This window comes from Osmerus mordax, chromosome 13, assembly GCF_038355195.1.
Source record: "Osmerus mordax isolate fOsmMor3 chromosome 13, fOsmMor3.pri, whole genome shotgun sequence".
NCBI classification, from domain to species: Eukaryota; Metazoa; Chordata; class Actinopteri; order Osmeriformes; family Osmeridae; genus Osmerus; species Osmerus mordax.
Genome location: NC_090062.1, coordinates 11,785,237 through 11,794,973, shown reverse-complemented (window position 1 = coordinate 11,794,973; position 9,737 = coordinate 11,785,237).

Sequence of the window (9,737 nt, the reverse complement as noted above, 5' to 3'; positions counted from 1 at the left end):
TGATCCTTAACCTTCCCGTCATCCGTTGCGCCTATCCAAAGTATGGGGCTACATTAAGCATAGGCTATAGGAAATGGTGTCCCAACCAATAGACTAGAGAAACATGTCTATACCATGGAAAACATTTAACATTTGAATAATTTAGGTGAATATCTGCATGGCCAATGCTGACAACTTCCCTCTTACTTTTTTGCCCAAAAAGTACCATCACAACTCATGAAACCCCCTCAGTTACTATCTGAAAGCAGTATTTTAAGGGTACAATGGGAAGTCCAAGTCAGATGGATAGCCACTATGTTAGTTATATGGATATTCAGGGTTAGAAAAGGGCCGTACAGTTACAGAGACCCCTCTCTCTATTTTCATAATGAAAAGTAAAGAAACAGACAGTAACGTTCTCAGGCAGCAGGAGCTGCATCCAAAGTCAACAGCATTAGTATCCTGACGTGAGCAGCACGCCTGACTGTTGGAGTGGCCTACTTTCCTGTGGGATCATTTCTCAGTGCTCTCTGTCACAGGCTTACCAGGGCCTACCTGGCTAGTTTCAAATCCCCCTCCACACTTTAAAGCTTGCTCTACATCAAATAAATTGAATTGTAACTTTGCTGAATGAGGATACGAATTAGGGTCTGGAGTGTTATCTATCTAATTTGATCTCCACTCCCATGAGGCCCGCTCTTGTATATTTGCTGTCAACAGAAACCTGAACAAATATCTTCATCATTGAAGTTAGACTGAAAGGGAAAACGGACGTCAAAATACAATAGGAAGACAGACAATCATTAACTCCCTCTCTCTTTATCTCTCTATTTCTCCCTCCCTTCTTCTCTTTTTCTCTGTCTCTCGCTCCCTCCTTATATCTCTACCGCTAACTCCCTCTGTCACCCCTCCCCCTCTATTTCTCTCTATCTCTTTCTCTGAATCATCACCAACCTGCTCAGACGATCATTTTGAAAATATAAAATGATAATAAACTACTATGAAATTTTACGTAACGTAAAGCAGAAATGTACAATTGTGAAAAAACGGAAGCTTGAAGACTTCTTCATGTGTTACTGATTCCGACACTTCTTGTGCTCTGGGCAGTTGACATAAACAACACCAACACTCTGAAAATGACCATTGAGGCTAAATGCAGGAAACACACATGCTGCATGAATGAGTGCAAACCCCTTACACACCCTCTTATATAATGAGCATGCATGGATGCACTCTTCACACACTAAACCCGACAGTGTGGGTATGGATGGGCAGGGAGGAGGGCACAGTTGGCCATACCTCAGTACGGCCCAGCCCAACCCAACCCAACCCATCTCGGTCCACTTCCGATTGGTCTGTTTGTGTGTCTCTGTGACAGTTTGTGCAGCAGCTGTGGAGCTACTTGGCCACATGAGTCAAGTCAGATGTGGAGCAGCTGTCAAGTATACTGTACTTCTGTAGGGGCTGTGTAAAGGAACAGAATATGAAGCTCTCGCCATGGCAGCTGATCTCCATGCACAGCTCAATCTGTCTGTCTGGAGGTCATGTTTGGCTGGGGTCCATGAATTCAGGGCTACTTGGGTGCAGACTGATGTGGAAGCCCTTGGAAACAGGTGAGGTTCAGGGTTCCACAGATGGAGGACAGAAGATAAAGTGAGCGCTGTCATCTCTGATCCACGGTGTCATTCTCAAGCAAGGGATGGTGTCTGAGAGGCCCAGAATAGTTATACATGATACCGGTACTGCTTGCATAAAAAGGCTATTTCTTCTACTTTCCTTTCTAATCTGTTCAACATTTTCTGAAAATAAAAGGTCTTTAGAGCATATGAATGTGTTACATTGAATGTGGCATTGTGTAAAAGGCTAGTGGCATGCACATTTGACACCCCTTAGGTAGTCCTCTAGGTGCTAAATTCCACTCTCAGCTTTGATGACAACTGTCTTCTCCACTCGCATCAGACACGTCATTATGTGGCCTTGGAGGGCAAGAACTCAAAATGGTGGACGGCGCTACCCGTTCCTCTAAAAGGGCTGCCTTGATCTGAAATGACAGATTTGGTGCTTTCTGTGTAGATGAACACATGCTTTCCCCTTGTAAGTCAGGATGGATTACACACATTACCTTTCCTTCCAAGGAAGATTCAGATTTGGAAAAGGAAGAAGAGAACCCTGGTGTTGACACTGCTCTGCCTGTAGACACTGAGCATGCTCTTCCTGCTATGTGCTAGCAGGTTATATGGTAAATATGTGGAAGAGGAGCATGTGTTGTCTTACGTACGGTGTGTTACGTAAGACAACACAGAACTGGTCCATACCAGTACGTTCACGCCATGTCTCCCCTCCTCTCGCTTTCCTTACAATCAAATCGCTCTCCCTCCTTCTCTCCCTCCTTCTCTCCCTCCTTCTCTCCCTCATTCTCTCTCTCCTTCTCTCCCTCCTTCTCTCCCTCCTTCTCTCCCTCCTTCTTTCCCTCCTTCTCTCCCTCCTTCTCTCCCTCCTTCTCTCTCTCCTTCTCTCCCTCCTTCTCTCCCTCCTTCTTTCCCTCCTTCTCTCCCTCCTTCTCTCCCTCCTTCTCTCCCTCCTTCTCTCTCTCCTTCTCTCCCTCCTTCTCTCTCTCCTTATCCCGCCCTGTCTCTTGCCTGATGTCGAGCAGTAGCCTGAGAGTACTGGTACACAATAGGTCAGTGCTGGCTATGGTCAAGTGGAATGCGATGAGCGGAAGACTCTTTTCATCTGAATGACTGCAAACAAACGGCAGTCAGAGGGTGAATGTAGAGAGAGAGGTTAAACAGGGCTGGCTGGGAAGGATGGGTGGAGGGGAAATGGGGTGAGTAGGAGAGGATTGGATTGGTGGGAATGCACAGGGCGAGAGGGAGAGAAAGTGAAGGTCAGAGGAGGAGAGCAAGGCCTTGAGCAGTCCTCGCATTAGCATAACTCTCTGGAGAAGGTTACCCAATTGTAGGAAAGCATTGCATATCTGTGTGCAACATCTATGGTTTAGATTACACTGAGTTTTGTACTGACAAACTATTCTGACACCAAGGAAAAACAAGATTCAGGGTCTTGGCACTGGCCCTGTTTGAGATGTAATCCCACATAAGCAGTATTACAGTGAAGTTGAACACTGGACTTATAATGGAACACATTGAGTTCAATGAAAATCGCCCATCCATCCACTTCTCCATCATCTCCATCTCTTGTGTGCTGTCATCTGGTCCCCACCCTCAGGCCCACCCCTAGAGGCTCTCCGTCTGCTTCCTGTGTCACCCGAGCCCCCCCCCCATCACCCTCTTATGTAAAAACTAGCCAGTGTGCAGTACGTGACCCCCCATGTCTGGCGACAATGGCCGCCCCTTTCCTTACCACTGCCCCCCCGCTTACTCAAACTTGCATGCAGGGCTCCTGCTTCCTTCAAGTCTGTCACGAAGGCGGCGACTGTGCCTTCTACAAGTGACGTGTTCCTCGCTTGAGTCATGGCAGAGCATCCGCACATTCACACAGAGTCAGATGATACACACTGTTCAGGCATGCTTACATTATATGACAAGAGTGTCCTTAGATGGCAGCGTTGGCCCCCCCTCCCTCTGTACCTCGGCTTGGCCCACTCCAAGCACGAGACTTCCAGGATTAAACTAAAATAAAAGAGAGAGGAAGAGGGAGGAAAAAGCGAGAGATAGAGTGAGAAAGATAGGAAGAGGGGGAGAGAAAGAGAGATGGCCTTTGCCTTGGGTCTGAAAATAATTCCCTGTCTTTAGGAAACTCTGTCTCCTCTTCCTCTCTGCCACACTGACCCCTGAGCCTGCAGCCTCAACCAACTCTTAAATGGGGTGTGTTTGTAGTTGGAGCTAATATTGTGTGTGTGTGTGTGTGTGTGGGCATGTGTGTGTGCTTTGCTACACAACGACTGCTGCTCGTCCATTCACTGGGCTTAATTCTCTGGCTGAAATGCTAGGAGCACTCATGCTCACACACTCCCAGCGGACGCATTCAAACTGAGTGCAACTGAACTACCACAAACATTGGACCATGAGGAGTCTGCTTCATCAACATGTGAGGAAGGACTGGATACACACACACACACACACACACACACACACACACACACACACACACCCTTACCTCTGATGACCTCATCTGATCTCTGTCCATGCTACGCCAGTGAGCGAGTGTCCTCAAATAGGTCACACACGCGCTCATGTGCATGCATATTCACACACGCACAGTCATTGACACACACACACATAAACACGCGCAAACATAAATGCTCACACACAAACCCTTGCTAGACAGAGTGTGTTTCTGAGTGAAAAGCAGCGGAGTCCTGCTTTGCCTCTCTGAGCCAGGGAGGCAGGATGAGAGTGTGCAGAGCTCAGCCGGGCGCCCTCATCCTGTCACTTCCAGCCCTCCTCCGCCTCCTCAGGTTCCTGGGCCTGGAGACACACACACGTGTACGCTCCCGCACGCACGCACGCACAAACATGCATGCAGGCCACGCGCACTGCGTGCATGCTCGCACACGCTTACAAACAAATACACACATTTTCAAAATTCACACATGCACTTATGCGCACATGCATGCACACACATGCAAGCACGTACGCACACGCATCCCAGCCAGTATGTACATACAGAGCAAAAGATCTCTTCCGCACTACTGTCGTCCACATCCAAAAGAAATGCTTCTGTCTAGGCTAGACATGGGTTCAATAGAGGAGGGGGGGATCAACCTGGATGATCTGGACTTCCTTATAACCTAAATCCTCCCTTCTCCCTTGGGGAGACGTCCTGCTCATGTCCATAACTGTAGCCTCCCTCCTCTCCTCCTTCTCTCCCTCTTCTGCTCCCTCCTCTTCCCACCTCCCTACGACCCCTCTTCGTGGGTCCCTCGCTTTCTAAACTCGTAATTTCAGTCCAATCAGAACGTGTACGCTAGGTGAAGGCTAGGTGAGCTCCAAACAGGCCAAGTGTGTGTGTGTGTGTGTGTGTGTGGTGTCAGGACTGTATACAGAAGCCATCAAACTACCGGTTGTACTGGACAAGCTCTTGGATTTATGTGACAGGCTGCCTGGAGAAGTTAGCATCGTCGCCTGTGCGTCAGGTCACCACCACTGTGATGGAGTCCCCGACACACACACACCACACACAGACACACGTGACCACCCACCTCCATCGGACTTCCGACACTTGGGAAAGAACACCATTGGCACAGCAGCCCAACACTACCTGCCACCTCCCCTCCCTACCCTACCCCCCCCCCCCCCCCCCCAACCGCAACATCACATGCAACACCACTGTAGGAAGAAAATGTCCACGCACAGACCACCAACCACTCTGTTTCTCACCTGTATCAAGCCCAACCTGTCTCTCTGGAATTTCACAAACACCCAGATAAGAGTAAAAGCATTTTGATTGCCCGTGGTACCACATTTTCCTTTCTCCAACGCAATGGCCCTCCCCTCTATGGGACCCTGATGGTGGCCCTTCTCCACAATCCCCTACTTCTTCTGGCCCTCTGCCCGCCCCCGAGGTACCCTTTAAGGCGTCACACACTAGCCAGGAAGCTGTCAGGGTGGGGATGATTGACAGGCTTCACAACCAATCTCATCACAGCTCTGTTAAGATGGCGCCTCCGCCACACGCTAGCACGTTTCTGTCACGCATGCCAAAGGTCCCGTCACTATCAGCCTCTCCAGGCTAGGAAAGGCTCTCTCTCCTACCATACCCCCCCCCCCCCCCTCCACCTCCCTGCACAATGCCAACACAAAGAGCACCCGTGATACGCAACTGTAGGGAAAGGTTTTTGTTAGCTTAACATCCTTCTCTTCCTAAGACTTTCGGCATTAGCTTTCCTGTATTACAGTGAGTGGAGAGAAAGAGGGGAATACATGATTCAGGCACGTTCATAGCCACCTATGTCTGCACAGGGTCCTAGGCTGCTGAATAATGTAACCTGAGGGTGTTTGCCTAGCTACCTATGAGAGACCAGGGGTCCTTTCTGTTAGCTGTCCCAAAGGTCACATGGTGTAGAAGCAGCAGCTTTACTTGAATACAATTCTCCAAAACTCTGTCTGTCACCCTGACATTGCATACTCACACACATACCCATAAATAAGCACAGACACAAACACATCTATACTTGAACCGGGAGCAGAACACTCCACAGAGTCTGCTGTGTTACACTATGCTAAGCTTAGCAGGCCACACACAACGTACGCTGACGTACATCTGTATGATCAAATGTCTACACATTCTGCCCCCACTCCACTCCTCCCCTCTCTCCCAGTGTTTCATGAAGAACATGTCCTCACCAACAGCTTGCTGCGCTGAGGCTATGGGATTATATATGTCTCTCTGCATGTGAGTTGCCACAACGCATCATCTTAATGAATGTGAATGTGCTTGGAGCCGCGAGTCATTCCTGCCCACGGACGCCACACAGGCTGTTACATCACTCTCTCTCTCTCTCTTTCCATCACACACATACACACTCAGACAGCTATTTTGGAAACATGTTTGTGTGTTTGTATGTGAGGATTCATCTCTCTAACCCCCCACCCCTCTCTGCACCCCTATCAGGGTTAAGACTGGCTCGTGTACAGAGCCATACTCTGACCTCTGGCTGCATCTGTCAGCACTGGACTGAGGGCAGTGGGGGGGGGGGGGGGCACTCTGACTCAGACTGTGCCTTCCCTAGGCTGGCACAGGGAGTGGGGTGGGGGAGGGGGTGTACAGTAGCCTTGGGCGGCCTCAGACTGTGGAACACTGAGACCCAGAGGGACCTGAGTGCACCAAGGTTCGCGTAGCCTTCATCTGCCACTAGTGATGGCTGAAATGTATTGTTAGCAAACACGGAGATATGCATGTATAGGTATGGTTGTTCAAAGACAGCTGCTAAACACGCACTCACACGTACACTCAAAGACAAACAAATAAGCACACAAACACGTTGTTTGGAGAGTATGATGTGCTTCTTCACACACAGACGGGTGTTTAAATACAGGCTGTTATTTCAAATCTGGCAGGCATAACATGAACCTCTGGTGTTACTCACGGTTGGCCGCTGCCTTCCATGTGTCATGAATGTTTACAATCTTTTCTCCGCTGAGTCTGTATGTGGGATGCCCAAGGTACATTTCAAACAACAGCATCTACCACAATCCAAAAGAGGACATGCCATCATTTGGTCAATGACGACAGTCAATACAGCCTTATACAGTACAACACACATGGCATTTTCTTTTTCTACACTAGAATAATGAAAGAGAATAAAAAGTGAAGGTTACAGGCCAGTCACTTGATGAGATCAGCTTAAATAGGTATTTTTTCATGTTCGGTATGGTTGCGTCAAGAACAATGCAGGGTGTGAGGAGAGATATAGAAGCTGTCTGCTCAGAAAGCCAGTCATCAGACTGGTGCTCATGAAGGCAACGTGAGAAAACACACACAAACACACACAAACACACCTACACACATACACACACAAACAAGCCCAGGCTTGCTAATCCAGTCCTCAGTGTTAATGTCTCTGACTCATGCAGAGTCATTAAAGAATCTCCTTCCTCTGCCTGCGGCCCACTGCTACACCCGGCGGCTCCTAAGCCCATCTCCTCCAGCACCAGTCATCCTCCTCCTCCACATCCTGCTCCACCTCAGTCTCTGACGGCTTTATCACTCCGTCGGCAGGGTCTGATCTGGAGGGCGATTTAGAGGGTAACAGGAACCGGGATATGAGGGTGAGGCGGGGTTGGGGAGGGAGCAATGGTGGTTCCTGCTCGGAGAGATGTGTATTGGCACAGCCGCCACACCCCCCGTTCCATGCCTCTCAAACAGACAGACAGTGGGCAAGGGGCGGAAGCCTTGGAGTGGGAGGTGGGGGGGTTGGGGGATGGCGGTGGGTGGTGGGGAAATGTCACAGAGCCGAATGCAAATGTGGCCTGACAAGCGGTGCAGAAAACATGTTCTCTCTGACTCGGGCAACCTTGATATTTCACAAAGTCAAACGAACATGTCCCCGAGGGCTCCAAAAGGGTTATTTAAAGAGGGACCCTGAAATGCAACCCTGGTTGCGTCACTGGATAGTGTTTGTTCGGGCTGTTTTCGCCCTCGTTTCCTCCTCGCGCCCTATCCCTCACTTCATCCTCTCTTGTATCTGTCAATCCCTCCTTTCCACTCCCCCTATCTCCCCTTTTCCTCTGCTCTGTATCATTCGTTCTCTTCTCTCCTTTTCTGGGGCCGGGGAACGGTTCTGTTTGCAGGTCATCAGGAGTCCGGGATGAGGCAGGGCTGTTGACTCAGTCTCTGCCTCAGAGCTGCGCGCTGGTTCCTCTGCGTCACGTCATCCTGCCTCACGTCATTCTGCCTCAAGTTTGCCATGCTGAGCACAGATGACGTGCTGCTTGTCTGCGGCGCGCCACGGTCTCTTCAGTCCCTGATCCGCCATGCTCTGCGTCATCTCCTGAGCTATTTCACTGGGCTTCGCTGGTAGTACACGTGCACATACATAATGCATGGCCCTGGCTACATTATGTGTGATTCAGATCTCTCTTTGAATACCTTGTCAAGCCATTGATCCCAGTCACCCTATGCCGGGGTGACATTAAAGGCACGCCGCTTGCATGTGTATGAACCGTGGAAGGGCGGGTCGATGAAAAGCTGCTGTTTCTGCAAGGTCACGTCGGGCTGGAAATCATACATGGCACAAACACAAGTCAGCCTGACACTGAATATAATTACTCTTAAATTTAGGGGTTAAGTCTTCCAGGGGATTCAAAAATTCTAAATACGTAGGTTTAATGTAGGAGCTGTGGCTGGCAGACTTACGGACACATACACGCACACACTGGGGCCATACTGACACCCATGTCTGCAAAGCTAGTTCTGCTGTCTGCACGCATGGGCCCAAATAGAAGTTAATTGCAGTGGAGTCAACAGATGAAGCAACAACTTTATCGGGTGCTGCTGCTCACTGGAGTGACAAGAGGGAAGAGTGTGTGTGTGTACACGTGTTGAAGGGGGAATTATCAGGAAGAGAAAAACAGATACAGAAATAAAGATGTGTGCGTGTTTGGGTGGGTGGGGGGTAGGGGTGGGGTTTCGAGACGAGGTTGCTGCTGGCCTTGTTAGCGCCCATCACCTCAACACCCCCTCCTGTCGCCAGAATCAACAAAAGAGCAGTGTGCAACGTCCTGTAGTGACTGGAATAATCACCTCTTGGACCGTGGGGTTGCCCATTTGTTCTGAAAACATCCCTCTAGTTGTGCACCACTTACAGCTCATCATCTTAACCCTTGTGCTACCTTCGGGTCACATGACCCAAAGGTTCATAACAAACCATTGTTGTGTTTACCCAATTTTACCCAATACAAAAACAAATACAAATAATTTTCTTTTAACCTTTGCAATGTGGGGGGTCTGAGACGGTTAAAAGAAAATGCTTCACTTTGTTTTTGTATGCGGTAAAGTTGTCGCAATACGACGGTGGGTCACAATGACTGATGGGTCAGAATGACCCGAAGATAACACAAGGGTTAAGTTAACGTCACCAGTTATGCAGGTTGAAAAAGGGTTGATGCCTGGCTGTCATCTGGACAAGTGGATCAGGTGGCAAGCTGGACCGATTCCTTCATTGCTCACACCTGTCAACTCCCTTCAGATCACCAGGAGTTAGGGCCTTCCCACTCAGGACTGCTGACTTGGTACAGGCTATAAGTCTTCCGTACTCACAGCGTGACCAGGTGATCTGATTGTACTAGGCAATC